Source organism: Anas platyrhynchos, chromosome 6 (assembly GCF_047663525.1).
Source record: "Anas platyrhynchos isolate ZD024472 breed Pekin duck chromosome 6, IASCAAS_PekinDuck_T2T, whole genome shotgun sequence".
In the NCBI taxonomy this organism is placed as follows: domain Eukaryota; kingdom Metazoa; phylum Chordata; class Aves; order Anseriformes; family Anatidae; genus Anas; species Anas platyrhynchos.
The window spans coordinates 16,546,433-16,563,279 of record NC_092592.1 but is presented as its reverse complement, the minus strand read 5'-3'; the positions used below and the strand labels follow the sequence as shown (position 1 = coordinate 16,563,279).

The 16,847-nt window shown below is 37.3% G+C and overlaps 1 long non-coding RNA gene across 3 annotated transcripts in view; it reads left to right on the top strand.

Moving 5' to 3' along the window:
• The window catches only part of LOC101793336 (uncharacterized), a 542,658-nt gene that overhangs the window by 218,819 nt on the left and 306,992 nt on the right, over positions 1-16,847 (top strand). For 2 of the 3 annotated variants that reach the window (XR_005266770.2, XR_005266772.2), the window contains one exon: positions 11,283-11,489. This is a non-coding gene — a long non-coding RNA (uncharacterized lncRNA). The remainder of the gene's footprint in view (positions 1-11,282; positions 11,490-16,847) is intronic. The other variant, XR_005266771.2, reaches the window with a different exon arrangement.

Genomic DNA, 16,847 nt, shown 5'->3' with positions numbered 1-16,847 from the left:
AAGAGTAAAGGTAGTCAGAAGCAGGAGTGCTTTGTCATCCTCTACCACCACCATGACAAAACCTTTAATTAAGTGCTAAAACGTTATCTTTCTTTTCTATAATTTATGGGTTTTATGTTCAAGTTGCTGCTACTGAGCTGCACTGCAAGTTTCAGGCAAGTTCAGGTAGAAGGGAAGTTAGTTTTGTAGGTGCCTCTGCCAGATCCATCAACAACTCAAAAGAAAAAAAAGAATTTTGAAGCAAGTTTCCCTCCACACTGCTCTCTGGAGCTGTACCTTTCCTCCTTTGTTGCATCTGGTGATTTCCATTCAAAGATCTTCTCCTTGCTCATCTGCTGTTCTCCTGCAGAATCCCTCCTTTATCCTTTTCTGTCCAGTTTTGGAGTCTTCACACTCACTGCTCACTTTTACAAGGGATAGTAGAAAAGAGCAGTGAGTGTTATAAAAATGGTAGTGGAACTGGAAAGGGAGGGATGTTATGGAGAAATAAAGTAATACCAGGCCAGTATCTGCATGTCAGCTAAATGTTTGCTTCACGTTCTCAGTCCCAAATAATCTGAGTGTGGATTATATGTGTAGTTCTTTGAATAGAAGCCTTCCTTTATAGCAGTGAGCAAAAATGTGGGTCACTTAAAATAATATGAGAGAGAAAACACTGCAGCAAATTTTAAAACAGATGGTAAGTAGAAATGAACTGTTTGTTTGTTTGTTTTAATCTTACCAATGGAATTTTACAGCCTGCTGAGACCATTCTCTGTTTCAGATCTCTGTTGACTAAGACAATAGAGATCCAGTTTGACTGCAGCATCACTGTTTCATTATTTTATTTTATTTTATTTTATTTTATTTTATTTTATTTTATTTTATTTTATTTTATTTTATTTTATTTTATTTTATTTTATTTTATTTTATTTTATTTTATTTTATTTTATTTTATTTTATTTTATTTTATTCCCATTATTAATCTTTGATAAACATATAGCGTCAGATTTCTGTCACTACCTCTGACAGTTCCTGATTATCCTCTAGGTAGGACCTGGCCTTTTGTAGCAGAGTTCCTATTTGGTTCAAGTAATAATATCTAATAAAAACTTACTTAAAAATAAATGTAAAGAAAAATTTTGAAAAAGATTAGAAATTAAAAGAAATAATCTCTCAAAGACATGGACATCTGCTTTCATGTTAAACCAAAATTATGAAAATGGAGGATTAATTCAGTCCTGCTGTATTTTGAGTTTGACATTTTCCATGTTGTCCCATGAAATTTATAGGCACTTTTATCTGTATTTAACAAAGAAATAATAAATTATTGTTCTGGTTGGATGATCCTATTTTATAGTCATTTTCCATTGCCTAAATAAGAGATGGGTGAAAGGCAAAGGAGAAACTTTGGCTTCTAGTTGGTGTTTACCTATTTTATCTCGTGGGATTGAGGTTATATGCGCCTCTGGCCTTGCTATTATTTAATTATTGACATGATGCATGTTGAAAATCACAGATATTGCAGTTGCAATGTACATAAAATTAGTTTCTCACCTGGAGTCAAATGGAAAAGCTAGTTTTACTGACGCCTGAACACAGAGCAACAAATTAAGATAATGCACTCATTAGTGAGCTGAAATTATCTTCCTGGTTTGGAAGAGCAAGGACCAGTTTCTTAGAGGCACTGCTTTTTCCTGAAGAGAAGTGTACAGAAGTTTTCCGTATTTTTTTCCTCATGGTTTTGCAGGTGACTAATCTGTAATATTATGACGATTTGACAAATAGACCTAAGAAAATAAACTAATTATTTGAATGTTATGACTAACATTGAATTTACAATAATGAATTATTGTCCCAGATACCTAAGTTAGGCTGTTTACGTCAGCATTTTTGAAAAGAAGACAGAATTTTATTCTGTTTACTAGCCACATAGCAGGTGCCTATTTTATTTTCAGCTATTTACAAACACAAAGGGAAAATAAATAAATAAATAATCCTGTGAAAAATACGTATGGATGAAAGGAATAACAATAATAAATAAATGAATGGAGCACCATCAGTGGAGATTTCTTCTTCCCTGTAACTGTAGAGTGTGCTGGATGCAAACTACATTTTTTCTTAAGCACTGTTCTCTTTAAACCCTGAAAGAGACCCATCTCTATATTTTCTGCTGTTTTAAGGCAAAAGGACAATCACTTGATATGGTTTTTTCACTGTAGTTTCTAATCTACATGATTTTAACATTTTTAAAGCACTGGAGTCCTGTGTGGATCTCCACTGCCAAAGATCTGTCTTCATCTCTTCTTATGAGGCAGTGGTAGCACGACTTTGTTTTTCATCTTTGGGTATTCCAGATTTTTATTGTTTGTATATTCTTGTAAAGGATTTTCAATAAACAGTAGGTATGTGGTTTTAGTTTGTCTGATGTTTGTTTTAACTTAATTTGTAGCTTTTTAAAAAGCAACCAAACAACAACAACAACAAAAATGCAGGCAGGCCTACATATCATCTGTGTCCCATCAGTGGTAACTCATACCACATAGCAGGTATGCAGGGCAACGTTAGAAATGACCGCAAGTTCTGCTTTTCACCAGAACTGTCAAAAAAAGAATAAGGTATGCAAAAACCTTGAACATAAAGGATTAATGAAAAAGAAACACTTCTGGAAAGTGGCAGATGATGATGATCATCATGCAGTGCTAGCTAGCCCCACACATTCATTCAGAAAATTAAAAACAGCCTGAAAAGGGTTAATGTAGCCTGTAGCAGAAATCTGCATTACTTCATCCTGAATATGTTGTATTTAAAATCTGCTAACTAAATCTCAGCTGAATCCAGGAAGAGTCATTAATCCTGCTGCATGCTGGGGTGGGAGCGCTAGGCCATAGAGCCTGACGCGCCAGTTGTGGTAAGCGCTCTGAGGCGGGGAAAGGCCTAACGGCAGGCATTGCAAATGATGAGGAAGCTCGCCAAGACTTGTCTGCAGCATCTGTGTCTTAAGTTTGAATCTAAATCCTTCAGCAACACTGAAGGTTGTCTTTATTTGCCATATGATGGTAATGCACAAGATATCACTCTCGAAATAACTCCTAAAGGGATGAGCAAAAGGAAAATGTTTGCACGGAAGCGTTGCTCAGGTATGTGGTTGTGGTGTGGCACATTTTACGCCTCTGCTAGCCTTTAAAAATTATACCTAGGCCTGTAGAAAGATATGTTCCACTTTGTGATTTAGTTTGTTTTCTTCATCATAGCTTACAGAATGTAAACACAAATGCTCAATACAAGCAGCTTTAAACCACAATGGCCTCTCTGTCAGGCATCTGTTAGTTTATTTTTTAACAGAAAGTGAAGAGAATCTCTTCAACAGTCAGTTGCTTCATGTTGCTGTTAAAAGATCCTTCTGTCAGCTGAGTTGGCCAGAAGATCACTGACAGAAAAAGTACTAGTATTTAGACTAGATATGTTGAGAGGCATTGCAGGTGGGTCTAAGGGGCTTTAAAGGGAACCAAAGGAAAAGGTAGAAGTTATGTTGATGCAGATTCAACCTGAATCTGGCTCAATATATTACCAATGCATGAGGATCTCTAAATTATTTTACAGAATTCTTTGAACTGAGTACAATGAAATTGCTTTTTATTATCATTGAATCAACTCTCAGAAGTACCCTGTAACGTGAAATCAAACACTTCTGGGTAGATTACTCTGGAAGTTCATCTATTGGTCGCTGTGTACTATATATACACCCTAAGCAACACAGTTTCATGTGACAATGAATATGCAGAGTAAATAAAGATGAAAGACTATTTTAAAATTGTTGTAGGGTAGTAGTATGTAGAGTACTAAAATACATGGTGCTTTTCACACATTTAAAACTTCCGATATTTTTTAGTTAGCAGCAGAAGTACAACCAGGCTTACACACTTTCTCTCGGCCTTGTTGCTGCCAACTATGATATTCTCAGATTTGCTTCCTGCAAGTTAATTCAGAGACAGGGAGTCATGTTTACCACTTGTTGTATCACATATAGTGATACAAAAGTGGCTTTATAAGGATGGATACAATTAAGCGAATTTGAAGTGATCTGTCTTGTCTTTCAGGCTGGATTTGAGTTCTCAGAATGTACTAATATTTTTTCAGTTTAATATATTAAACTTTCTATACTGTATGTAACTGATGAAGAATTTTAGAATTAAATCTTGCCTAGTGTAGGAATACAGATGTATACTTGCAATGACATTCAAATGTTTTAAGGTCTTCTATATATCACTCTTTTTTTTAGGTTTCTTATTATATTGTGGGCCTTTTTGTCCTATTGTATGGGAAAACAACCAATCCTGGGTCAAAGTGGATCAAATGGTTATAAAAATGTTTATCATATATTGATTGTCTTAAAAAAAATCATAAAAGCGAAACATATTGTGCTCGTCTCTTGCAAAAAGAGATGCTGATTTTAACCTTTAAGTGAAGTGTTAAGGCTAGCACTGCATGGGAGAAGTAGGAAAGAACAGTGTGCTATACCTGAAAAACTGCCACATCTGATTTCTATTTCACTTCCTTTATTAGGCTCCCAAAGTTTGCCTACCTCTTTCTTTTTGGGAAGCTGTTGTGCTATCACCTTTTCTTCTCTCCTTGATCCTTTTCTTGTGTTCCAGATGCAAAGCATTCAGGATTCACTTCAGTGAAAAAAAGTGATTACCTTTAGATTTTCCCTGTCTGAAATGGTAAAAATGTGTCAGGAGAAATGAGGAGGGGCAGCAGCACGGGGCGGATAGAGAATAGCAGTAGGAAGGTTTAATTTATTTCAATAGCTGGGTCTGAGTACAGCGACAGGTTATGCATTCTTGAAGCATCTAGTTCCAAAGAAGCTGTCTGAGAACTTTTTGTACTTTTCTGAAAGAGAGAGTCACAAGATACATCACAATGAATTTATAGGGTATGTGCACCTTGTTTTGTATTATCATCCTTTCATTTTAAATGAGACTATAATTTAAAGTGAAAATATTCTCATATGTTTAAGAAATCTTTGGGAATTTCCAGTGATGCAAAGCATACATAACATCTAAAAAGTCTCACCATGCTTTGGCCAGGGCTGTAGGGTTACTACTCACTGAGGAACAAAATGTTCATTATATGTCAAGTTCCAAATAAAGTTAAATCCATGTGACAAGCATTTTCATGGAATAACAAGAAAGAATGTTCGCTCACCTGTAGATGTAATTTTGAAATTTTATTGCTTGTACACAGAAGCCAGGCAATTGACTTAATTTGATGTTTGAGTAGACTTGATATTTCCAGTAAATACCAATTTGTAACAAATAATAATATGGGGATAATTTGAGAGTGATGGTAGTGGTGAGGAAGACACAGCATGTTGCTTTTGAGGTTTTCTGAAATAGGCATGTAGGATAGGCCTGTGAAAACTTCTACAAAACAAATTGCAAGGATAGGGTATAGATTTTTTGTGTTAACCCTTAGTGACCTGAGGAGCTAATGAATCAGTTGGAAGGGATCAAAATATGCCAGTTTTCCAACAAACATGCAGAGTGTTTACAATTTCAGTATCACTGAGAAACACCTATCTACAGTGCCCCTGAGTACGATCTGGCTTGCACATTGTTGCTTAGTCAGAAGGCAAGTCACTTCTTTAAGTCAGAATTCTATTGCTGCACCTGATTACTTCTAAAGCACTAACAAAGCTTAATTACCTTATTCACAGAAAGGCTAATCTAACCTTTCTTCTAATCCAGGCAATCCAGAGTGCTCTTCTCTGCTCAGGGCATATGGTTCTTACATGTCTATATTATAATGTGTCTTTTATATCTCTGTGGCACTTCAGATGTGGCATGTTCATCATACCAGGATTGAGACTCAAGACCTGTCTGAGTTTACAGTATATTTTCACATTGAGTTCATGTTTCATCTGAGTTTGAGCTTCTCTGGGTTTCATAATCTGGATTTGCTGATGATGGTACAAATGTATCTATTAGCATCATGATTTTATGAACTTTATATGACTTAATATGACAATAATCTTTATCTGACTGTCTGTAGTCTGCTTTATACATGTCTTCCCTCAGCTTTCTGTATGTCAATGATTTCCATTTACATAGTTTATTCAGACATTGAAACATTACTGTGTATTAGAAATACCGCCAGGTAATTGATTTATCTGGAAAATATTATCTCATTATAGTACTGATTCATGGTGATATTTTTTCAATTACTTTTAAAATTGTATGGGATCTTAAAGAGTTTAAGTGCTTAAGAGTATATGCCACCTATTACTTTTAACAGTAAAGAAGAAAAGAAAATAAAAGAGTGGTTAATCTAATGCCACACTGTAATTGACATGTCACATTTTGCAAGAGCAATTGTTTCTGTTATAGTGGTAACAATTGCAGACAAACAGTCCCAGACAATATCCAAGCCTACTGGAAACCTGAATTGTCAACTATTCCTAATAAATTCAATGTGTTTGAATAGTGTAGTTATTTCTGCATGGTCTGGAAACTGTGACAAGATGTCATTATTTGCTGTTAATTTTGTATCAAGTAAATCATTTCTGCTCTACGGTAACTCATACCAAATAGTTCAGATGTGAGATGGGTAAAGTCAGTCTGGGGCATGTTCAATCTGCCCCCAAACCCAGGCACTTATTTCTCAGGCACTTATCAAACGGTACAGATCAGGTATCATGAAGCTTATTTAAGCAAACACAATTGAGGCACCTGATAAACTAACCCTTGTAAATCCTGACTGTTCAGAGAAGTTGCTTAAGCAAATACACATGCCTTATTTGGTGAATACCTATAACATGCATATACTTCAAGATGAAAGAAAGGATTCTTTGATCAAGTACACAGGACTGCCCGCTTGCCATCTGGAGGAAAGTCAGACTCATGTTTGCTTTAGTGCTAACAGGTATAAATCTGTGCACTTTGATGCAGTTGTGTTTTTTCATACTGTAGTGTGCTGGGAAGGTACCTTGATCTCATGAAGCTGAGTAATATCAGGGTTCAGTAAAGAGTACAGCACAGTTAAGATGAGGTAGGAACAAGTCCCTAAATTGGGGGATTGTACCTGGAAGAGAATTTGGCAGCAGGGAGATTGCTACAAGGGGAAATATTTAAAGCGAGTTATTTTATGCATTCAATCTTCTGGTTTAGGGAATTTGAAAAAACTTCCAACTAACTATGCAAAACATTTTCTCATGTCTTGTGTTCATATAAACAACTTGTAAAAACAGCTGCTTGAAAACCTCCAGATTCAGTGAAGTCATAATAATACTGAAATTTTAAACAAAAGCAATACGTTTAAATTTGATTGGTTTATTTCTGAAAGTAACTTTTATTTCAACCAGCTTAGCTTGTTGAAATATCTCAATTGTTTCAGCTCTTCACTGAAGGTAGTATATCTTGTAATGGCAGAAAAAATAAGGTGGAAAGTCAGTGAAATGTACAACTATTAAATAAGTAAAACGTAAAGAGAAAGGAAACTACAGATGGTGCGAGTGCAAAGAAGCATGATTAGAGAGAGAGGAGAAAAGAAAGATGAAAAATATATGGATGGTGAGTGGAAAGAGAATGAGGATAAAGTGGCAATCATGTGATGAGAATGTATGCTAGAGGTGGCCATTCACCGTTCCTTTGCAGAGATGAAGCTCTGAAGAGGTAGGAAATAAAATTACAGATTTTGAACAGCTAACTTACTGTCCATCTTCCTTTTCATGAGACTATATTAATTCCCTGATAATTTAGTAAAGGAAAAATAATGTCATTTTGCATCAGCTGGGCATTCACTAGAAAATTCCCTTTTCATGTGATGGTTTTGCATAGTTTATCTCAATTCTTCCAGTATGTCACACAACCCTTTTGTTTGGTTCCCCAGTTCCTGACGTTGTGAATGGTTCTCCTCTCCTCTCCTCTCCTCTCCTCTCCTCTCCTCTCCTCTCCTCTCCTCTCCTCTCCTCTCCTCTCCTCTCCTCTCCTCTCCTCTCCTCTCCTCTCCTCTCCTCTCCTCTCCTCTCCTCTCCTCTCCTCTCCTCTCCTCTCCTCTCCTCTCCTCTCCTCTCCTCTCCTCTCCTCTCCTCTCCTCTCCTCTCCTCTCCTCTCCTCTCCTCTCCTCTCCTCTCCTCTCCTCTCCTCTCCTCTCCTCTCCTCTCCTCTCCTCTCCTCTCCTCTCCTCTCCTCTCCTCTCCTCTCCTCTCCTCTCTCTTATTTCTTATGCATTTTTATCTAACTGTGGGACAAGAGCCTGCAAAATGGTCAAGTCAGTCCTATTAAATGTAAGGATGAGTCCTTCTCCTCTCCTTTTCCAAGATAGAATGAGAATTAATTCTATCTTCTTCTAAGATTTACAGCTGACCTTCATGCAAAGTGCATTCATCTTTGTCACTATTGAACATGGGTGAACATGCAGACAAACACCACTGTTCTTTTACTCCATTGCTTGTATACCCTTGCACAGTCACTTGATAAGAAAAGTTACGGTCCTGAGGGAAAGTAATTCTGTTCTTTATTCCTGTGATCTTGTATGTGTGGTTATTGTGTTTTGGATACAGTGTTTATCAATAAAATGGTGTTGATGACCAGAAAAATGTATTTGCAGAGAGATGATAAATATACCTTCATTTTGTTGTTTAGTTGATTTTAAAAGATTTTCTGAATACTAGTAAAGCCCATACCTTTGTGTCTGATGCTGGAAATTGAGAAATTATGCAGATTTTTGACCCACTGGTTTTGAAAAGATTTGGCATCCCTCTGTGGAAGCTGGGGATTCTGCATCTCTCTGCCCTTTTAACTCCTTACACTTAACTAAAGTGTATTGACTCTGACATTCATCACATTTAAAACCCTACTGTGGTTTTACATGCCTTAATGTCTCCTTGTATGTCTGGTTTTTATATGTGATATTCTCCTGGCTCTTTGGTTTATTTTTGTTTGTTTTCTAATACCTTCTCTCAGAGTTCCAGGAAGACAACCTTTCACATTCAGGCCTGCAAAATAGAAAAAAAAATAATAAATAAAAAAAACAACAAGTGTATGTCTGTGCAGTTTTTTGAAAGGCAAATAGATGTTTACCCTGCCAGGTAACTGAATTAGAGCAGCACTGAGATTGAGCTAATGCAGTCTGCCTCCCAGCAGTTGTACAGTTTCCAGATCCAAGTTGTTTTATGGCCAGCTATCTTAATGTGGAAGCTGTGAATGTGTGGTTTTACTCATTTGTCCAGAAATACCCTTAGCTTGAGGACTGTTTTGTGACACTGTTCCATATATGAAAGTAGGCAACTGGGGGCACAGAAAAAGATGATATTTCAAGCACTTCCCTCACTCTCTGCCAAAACAGGTGTCCAGGTAAACATACAACATGTGGATTAGTCAAGGGAAAGCAGTAAATTACTGCTTTCCAAAAACCAAAGTGGTGTTTAATTTGCAGTTAGTTCTCCATGCATAAAGCCAATTAACTCGATGGACTCAATTCAAAAGTCTGGTAGGAATTTAGCCCTGCTTTACATGGTTGCTCTTCTCTGATATTTTTCAGATAAGGTTGCTGATAAGGACAATTCTCTGATAAATACCCTTTTTCTGAAATCAATCTAAATCTACCTGCCAGCCAAGCTAAAAAATAAAACACAGTATGCTCTGTCATTTCATGTCAGTATTTGGTTTCTGGAGGCAACTTATTTTGATCACTTTCACTATCAGAACTGTCCTATGTGACATTACGTTATGTCACTATCATTGCCTAAACTTCTACATTAATTAAAGAAGCAAGACATTACCAAATGCTTCTTATACTGATATCTACTAGTCCTCCTTGCCTCTTCAAACTACAGCAAACTGTGAAAGTGGAATGATGTGGAGAGAGGCATAAGCCCTTACTGTAATATGGAGAACAGCCTGATGGTCTTCAGGATCATTAAATCACCCATTGTGAGGTAAAAGTTTTAGACTTTCAGGCAATGAAACCCCATTAAATCAGTGCAGGTCTGTGAGGGAGAATGTGAAGGTTGAGTTCTGAACTGTGGCTTGCTTAAAAAAAATGATGTGTGCTGTATGCTTTTCCCAGATGTGTTAACAGTCTACACTATGTGCATTCATAAGCTGCTTTGTCTTTCTTCAAATGCACAAAATGGTTGAGCTTGGGAAGGACCTTTGTGTCCACCTTTTCTGCTCACACAGGGCCATCTAGAGCCAGTTTCCCAGGCTTCCCAGGTCCAAACAGCTTTTGAATAGAGTGGAGATAACCTCTCTTGACTGCTGGCAACGCCTTGCCTAATGCAGCCAACAACGCTGTGAGGCTCTTTAGTGGCAAGGGCACACCCTTGGCTCATGTTCAGTTTGTCCACTAAGACCTCCCAGTCCTTTCTGCCAAGCTGCTTTCCAGCACAACACATACTGGTGCCTAGCGTTGTTCCTCTCCAAGTGCAGGACTTTGCGTTCCTTTCTTGAGCTTCATGATGCTCTTGTCCACCCCTCTCTCCAGCCTGTTGAGGTCCTTCTGGATGACAGCATGACCCTCTGGCCTCTGAGCCCCTCTTTCCAATTTTGTGTCACCTGCAAACTTTCTGAGGGTAAACCCTTATATAGATACATTATTTATTCTCTTCTAATATAACTCCCACAAGAAAAGCATGAGTAACTGGTTAGTAAGCATAACGACTAGTGGTTTCCTCTGTAAGTAGTGTTATCTCACTCTTTCTTTGCGTTTTTTTTTTTTTTTGATCTCCTATTTGGTAAATTTCTGGAAGTGTCTGTCTTTTAATAGTTTGTTTGTTTGTTTGTTTTTCTTTGTTTTTTTTTTTTTTTTTTTTCAAAAGAACCTGATATAGGACATTAGGCTCTGGTCTGTAACGGGGCAATATACCAATACAAGTAACATTTATAGCACATAACTTGCTTGAACTTGAGCAAGTCAAAGAAGTCCGGAAGGTCCATGCCAACCTATACAGTAACTGTTTGACCTCTAGGAGGACAGGCTAAATGTGGGTGACCCAGAAAAGAAAACAAATATATAAACGTACAACTGTATGAAAAGTTCAAAAGCATAATATCTCGATCTTACATTGTAGGAATAGAATATAACTGCAAACTGTGGGGAATCTATGATATAATACAGTTGGCATACTCTTTTCCTAATAACAAGCTTATACTACTAATTCAAGGCATTTTGGTGATAGTTGCCCTGCTTGTTGAAGTTATTTGAATGAATCTCGTGCAGAAAGTTCATGCAAGAACTTTTTTAGAAATGTAGAGCGTGATTTTCAAATATGATTATTCCAATCATTATTCCTCTTTAAGCCTACAGGCATAATACCGAAGATGAACACTACTGTGGAAATGGCAGAACGACTGACTACTGACTGTATCAAGTCTAAGCACACTGACCTAACAGTGGCTAACATGGGCAGAAGAAATGCAACAACTTCCCTCACTTAAAATGCTCCAGATGATGGATCATGAAGAACAGCAATTATGAAAGTCATTCTTACAAGAACTCAGCAGAAGGTATGTTTTTTTCTCCGTGTTCTCTGCTACATCTATTTTTGTTTTCCTGAACACATCATCCACCTGTATGATATACTGTTAATATTGTTGCTAATCGCAGTCCTTGAAGGACCTATTTTTTTAAAAGGAGAGGGAGAATAAAAAAGCAAAGACAAAGTATTTTTTTCTTTTAAATTCATGTAATGTGTTGTGGGATAGAATCTCACCCAAGTCCTTCAGGAGGCTCACGTAAAGGTGATAACATTTCTGGAAATACTAAAATCCTTTTTATGTTCCCTTTTTCCTCTTTTTCTTTTTTACTGATATTTTTTCAAACATATTTTTTGTTGAGTTGACATTTCTCCTCTGCATGACTTCAGTTCCTGGTAGTTTACTGTGTGATCTCACAGCTACAGCTGAATAAGCTTTTAAAATGTTACCTTGCAGTTAACTTCTGATCATATCTTTCAAAAGTTCCATTAAGTTCTAATTTAGAAGAAGAAAAACATACGGGGGAGGTGGAATAAGCAGAAGTCTATATAAAAACACTGTTGGAAGTTCCAGAAAGCAGCCGAGCAAGCTCCTAATTTGTACTGCTAGCATGTAGTGTTCATTTTTGCAGCAAACATAAATAATCATGTATTGCGCAAAGGATTCTGTGGGTTGTAGAAAAGATGGTATTCTATCGTGCATTGCAGGCAGTGGGGCATGCAAAGTTCTTCATGGCTGGGAAACTAGGCGAATATGCTTGGTGGTTCTGAACCTGCTGAGGAGGAGGCAGTATAACCTGCTAGAAACTGTCAGTTACTTGTTGTGGACAACAGCTGGCTCCCTAGTCCTGTACTTCAAGGCCAGTAGGTACTAATTATATTTAATAAGACCAGTAATGCTGCTTTTTCTCCCTAAAACATTGATAAATGGCATTCACTTAAAACATCGTCATGAAGTGTTTTGCTATTGTTGCTTGCAGTGCTAGTGAATATTATGCAGAACACCAATGATTGAATTCAGGCAGGCTGAATTAAAAACAACACTCTTTTGGAGAGTTACTTTTAACCAGGGTAATTGCACTGATTGAATTTGCCACATGGCCCCAAAACAGTTGTACCTGTAGGAACAGGAGTCAGTGACCAAAGTGCTGGTGTGACTTCGGAACAGAGAGCTTTTTAAATTAAATTAGTACACTGTGAAAATCTACAACCTCATCGGTTGCAAAAGTAGTCCCTGTTCACCTGCTTAGTCCTACTGATGCCGGTAAGCTTGCTGGGCAAAATGATGCTTTTCCAGGACTGAACCTTCAGTTGTGTCTTTTTGTACCTATGTTAAGTGCTACTGTTTGATAGGTTTTCATCAGAAAATGTTCTTCTGGTTGATTCTAACTTTCCCACTTTATCTTGTCATTTTTGATGCCAAGAAGGTTAAGTATGAAATGTCCTGAGAATGACAAGAATCCTGCTTTCTACTGAGTACAGTTTTTTCCTCTGAGTCTGTGGTAGGAGGTTACCTATTTTAATTCACATCTCTTGATCACAGGGGAAATCATCAATGCCAGAGATTGTTCACGTATTTTGGAAATATGAGTGACAAATCCAGCTAAGACAAGAATTTATCATTTTTTGTGTTATCCTTAATACTATTCTGTGCTTGAAAAATACTAAGTTTTCATACTGTTGATGCTTAGTGCCTCACAGAAGTAGGCTTTGCAGACTATCGATGCATAAAACAGTCCTAAGCTTTTGTTTCAGTTCTTGTCAAAAGAACTCAATATCTCCGCTTTTGATGTATTTTAAAGTTATATAAACAAACAGTAGAGAAGACAAAAGCATAAAGGAATGAGACCTGAATATTTATCAGAAAAGATAAAACATGGAAATGGGAACTTGGAGATGGCAACTATTCTGTCTGTGCCATGGATCTTTTGTGCAATCCTGGGCAAATTGCCTAACTCTGAACAGAGGACACACTTAAATTTATAGGGTAGTAGTTTCCCAAGTCTAGTAAATAATCCCTTTATGCCTGCATTTGCCTCACTGTGAAATGGAAATAATACTATTTCTTTTGCTCATCAGATAGGTAAAACAGCATTCTGGTAGGCTGTATGGAAGTGTCTACATGCACTCCTTATAATGAAGAACACTCCTTTTGGAATACAGAAGCGTTGTGAAATCAGTAATCAGTGTCCCTAACCACCTTAAGTTTTATACCAGCCTTTTTTTTTTTTCTTGCCTGCTTTCATGGGCTCTCTGCTGCAATGAATGGTGCTTTCTAGGGAATGCAGCTGTTCAGTCCTGGAATTAATATGTAAATGTTCTTCTCTTATTGAAGCAAGGGAGGAAGATGGAATGTAGCTGTATTTTCTCTAATCAACATACTCTCCTTTTTATCTGGAACTACAACAAAGCTGACTGTCAACTACACAGATAATAGAATATTTATTTTTGCTGAAATTAACACATCTAGAAGGATACTTTTCTTGAAAGCTTTTACTGACCAACCCAAACAATATTTTAGTTCAGTGAAAATATATGTATTTAGAACTATTCACACACAAATCTCTCATGCTTTTTCAGTAAAACAAATAGAGTAAACGAAGTACGTTGACAGAATAATAAATTCAGCTGCATAAGTCTAGTATAGAACTGCAAATGTAACCACTACTGCATTTTGGGAAAATGCAAATTCATATATTGGAACCATTCCTACTGTAGAAGTCAAATTTTGTCCTCAGGTTCACAGATAGAGGTCTCCCAGGATCAGCTCAGTTGTGATTTGTGTACCTGATTCTCCACAGAACTGAGTAAAAATGTTACCCAATAGGAATAATGAAATTTAACAGATTGTTAGCACAAATGTAATTCAACAAACTAAGCGTGAGATGGTAGAAAGTAAGATACACAGACCTTAATTCACCCATATAAATAGACAACATTTCAGGACTACAGATAGCAAAGGACACCAAATGAGATATGAAGAGAGCATCAGTTATTCTCTACAGAGTTTTAGAGCAGTAGAGAATATGGTGCAAGTTGTTCTGAAGATGGCTTTTGATATGGCACAATATATACCTAGACTAAAATAATATATATTCTGAGACCAGCGTGTGAGAGACCTTGTGTGCCTCTTTACTGAGGTTTCATTTATTTTCTTCCCTTTTAGCCTAGCAGACACATCTTCACATTCAGCTGAAATTTCTTTGGACAGTTTGAGGCAGCAGTAAAATAAACCTTCAGAAAAAAACAAAATCAAAAACAAAAAAACACCACAGGACAGAGTTAAAGCTAAAAGCAAGATCCTAAAGTCAGAAACAAGAGCTTGAAGTCAATAAAGAAAGCTATTGGAAAACAATGTAAAGATTGAGTCTGGAATTGCTGGCTGGTCTGACCTAAGCCAACTTAATCGATACCTTGGCTGCTGAGTTGGGAATAAACAGAACTGCTTGTATATGAAGAAGAAAAACATGACAATGGAACTTCAACTTCTACGATAAATCTCAGCTATGTAACCTTCCCATTGAGACAGCACGTTTGCAGTGCAAATTAGCCAAGTCCTAAATGACTGAGCAAATTACTGAATTTGATCTACAAACTCTATTTTGACCTTTTAGAAAAATTAAAGGACAAAAGTAGTCCTGTGACAGTCAAGACACCCTTAAGTTGGAAGAATAAAAACACTCAGTATGTCAGTCAACATTCTGTGCATGGCATGATTCAAATTACATGAGATACAGCAGACAAATTTTCTTGGACTTAAAATTCCTATCATTGGTTATGTCCTTTTACAGGTCTTGTACTAAAAACTTTAGCTAGTGGTGACACATTAAATGATTCTTTCTCCCTGAAGAAGTGTTGTATACAGAAATGGGTCAGGTACTAAAAAGATGAATAAAGAACTGAAGATGCCTGAAAGTTAGTAGGATTAGAAAGTTAGTAGGAAGATAAAATGTAAATGCATTTCTTGAACTGCCTCCCCTGTATTGTCATCTTAATATTTCCACTTCCCCCTCCCCCCATTTTTAATGAAGTCAGAAGTGTTTTGATTCATGTTTGTGATCTATAAACCACCCTTACAACATGGTACTGTGACTATTTCTGTCAGGTTTATGGCACGTTAGGTTAACTTCAGATTTTTATTAAGTAAGTGGTGAGAAGTTAATCTACTGTTTGTTGGCAGACTAATTGTATTCCTCTGTAAGTCCATGGAGTGTTTCAGAAACTAGGAAGTTTAATACTGAGTGCTACCATAAAATAAACAAAAAACGGATTATACCGTTATCTCTCATAGAGCAGAGAGCTCTTTAAAATAACTAGCTGTTTAACTTGTGTGTCTGGTTCAAATCAGACTTTTCTTGACAAGCAGTCCCAACCATGGGTGTGAAATCTGTCCACAAATTCAGTGGTTAGAGTTCATTTTATTTTTCTAGGCACTGAATCAACCCACTCTTTGAAAACTCAGTCATCTGCAAAGCCTTAAGCCAATCCACATCCTTCTCCAAAGAGTAGTCTCAGATGCAATCTCCAATTTGTCTTCTGAAATTATAAAAGTCCTTCTTTTTAAATTGGATGACTTTTATATATTTAAGCAGGTTGAATGTCTCTAACTTAGATGCAAGTTGATGACAGTAAAGGTGGCGATAAGGCTTCACCCATTAAATCTTTCATGATAGAGGCACTTCTAATGCTGTTTCACATTTTAGAGCGACAGCAGTGAAATCCCCGGGAGAAAGGATGCTCACGTGGACTCTTTCTCAGGGTCTAGCCTCACTGCCTTTCCTGTTCCAAATCAGCCAACTGTCTGTGCACATGGCAGCAGTAGTCAGCACCCAAAGTGATTTCCCTCAAGTTACCTCCCCAGGAGCTGGGCTCTGTGTGAATCCAGAACAAGTAACAGCAATTTGTTATTTTTCTGGGAAGATGAGTGGGGGTGGCATGGGGAATGACACCATTGTGAAGTGCTGGGGGACAGAGCAGTGCCCTAGCAGTCACATCCAGCCCTTGCTGGAGTGAAGATGCTGTACATGCTGCTCTGGGTAGGGCTGGCCTGGGCCAGATCTTCTCACTTCAGGCGATACCAGGCCAGATGTAAGACTCATGTTGAGAACACTGCACTGCTGTCGAAATGTGTCAGCAATGCTCCGTACTTGTCTACTTAGAAACATGGTGCTGCTAAGGGGCTGCTGGCTGGCTGCATGCTTAACATGCTGTTAGTTTCTGCTTTTATGGTGGTTCAAGGTGTTGAGTCATTTTTTGAAGAAGGCAGCACTGGGATGAATTCTGCACTTTGCTTTACTGAATTTTTATTAACCTCAATAAAAATTACAACTTTGAACATGACAGTAAAAATGGGCTCAGAATTGAGATTTTTTTTTTTCTGTACTATGTC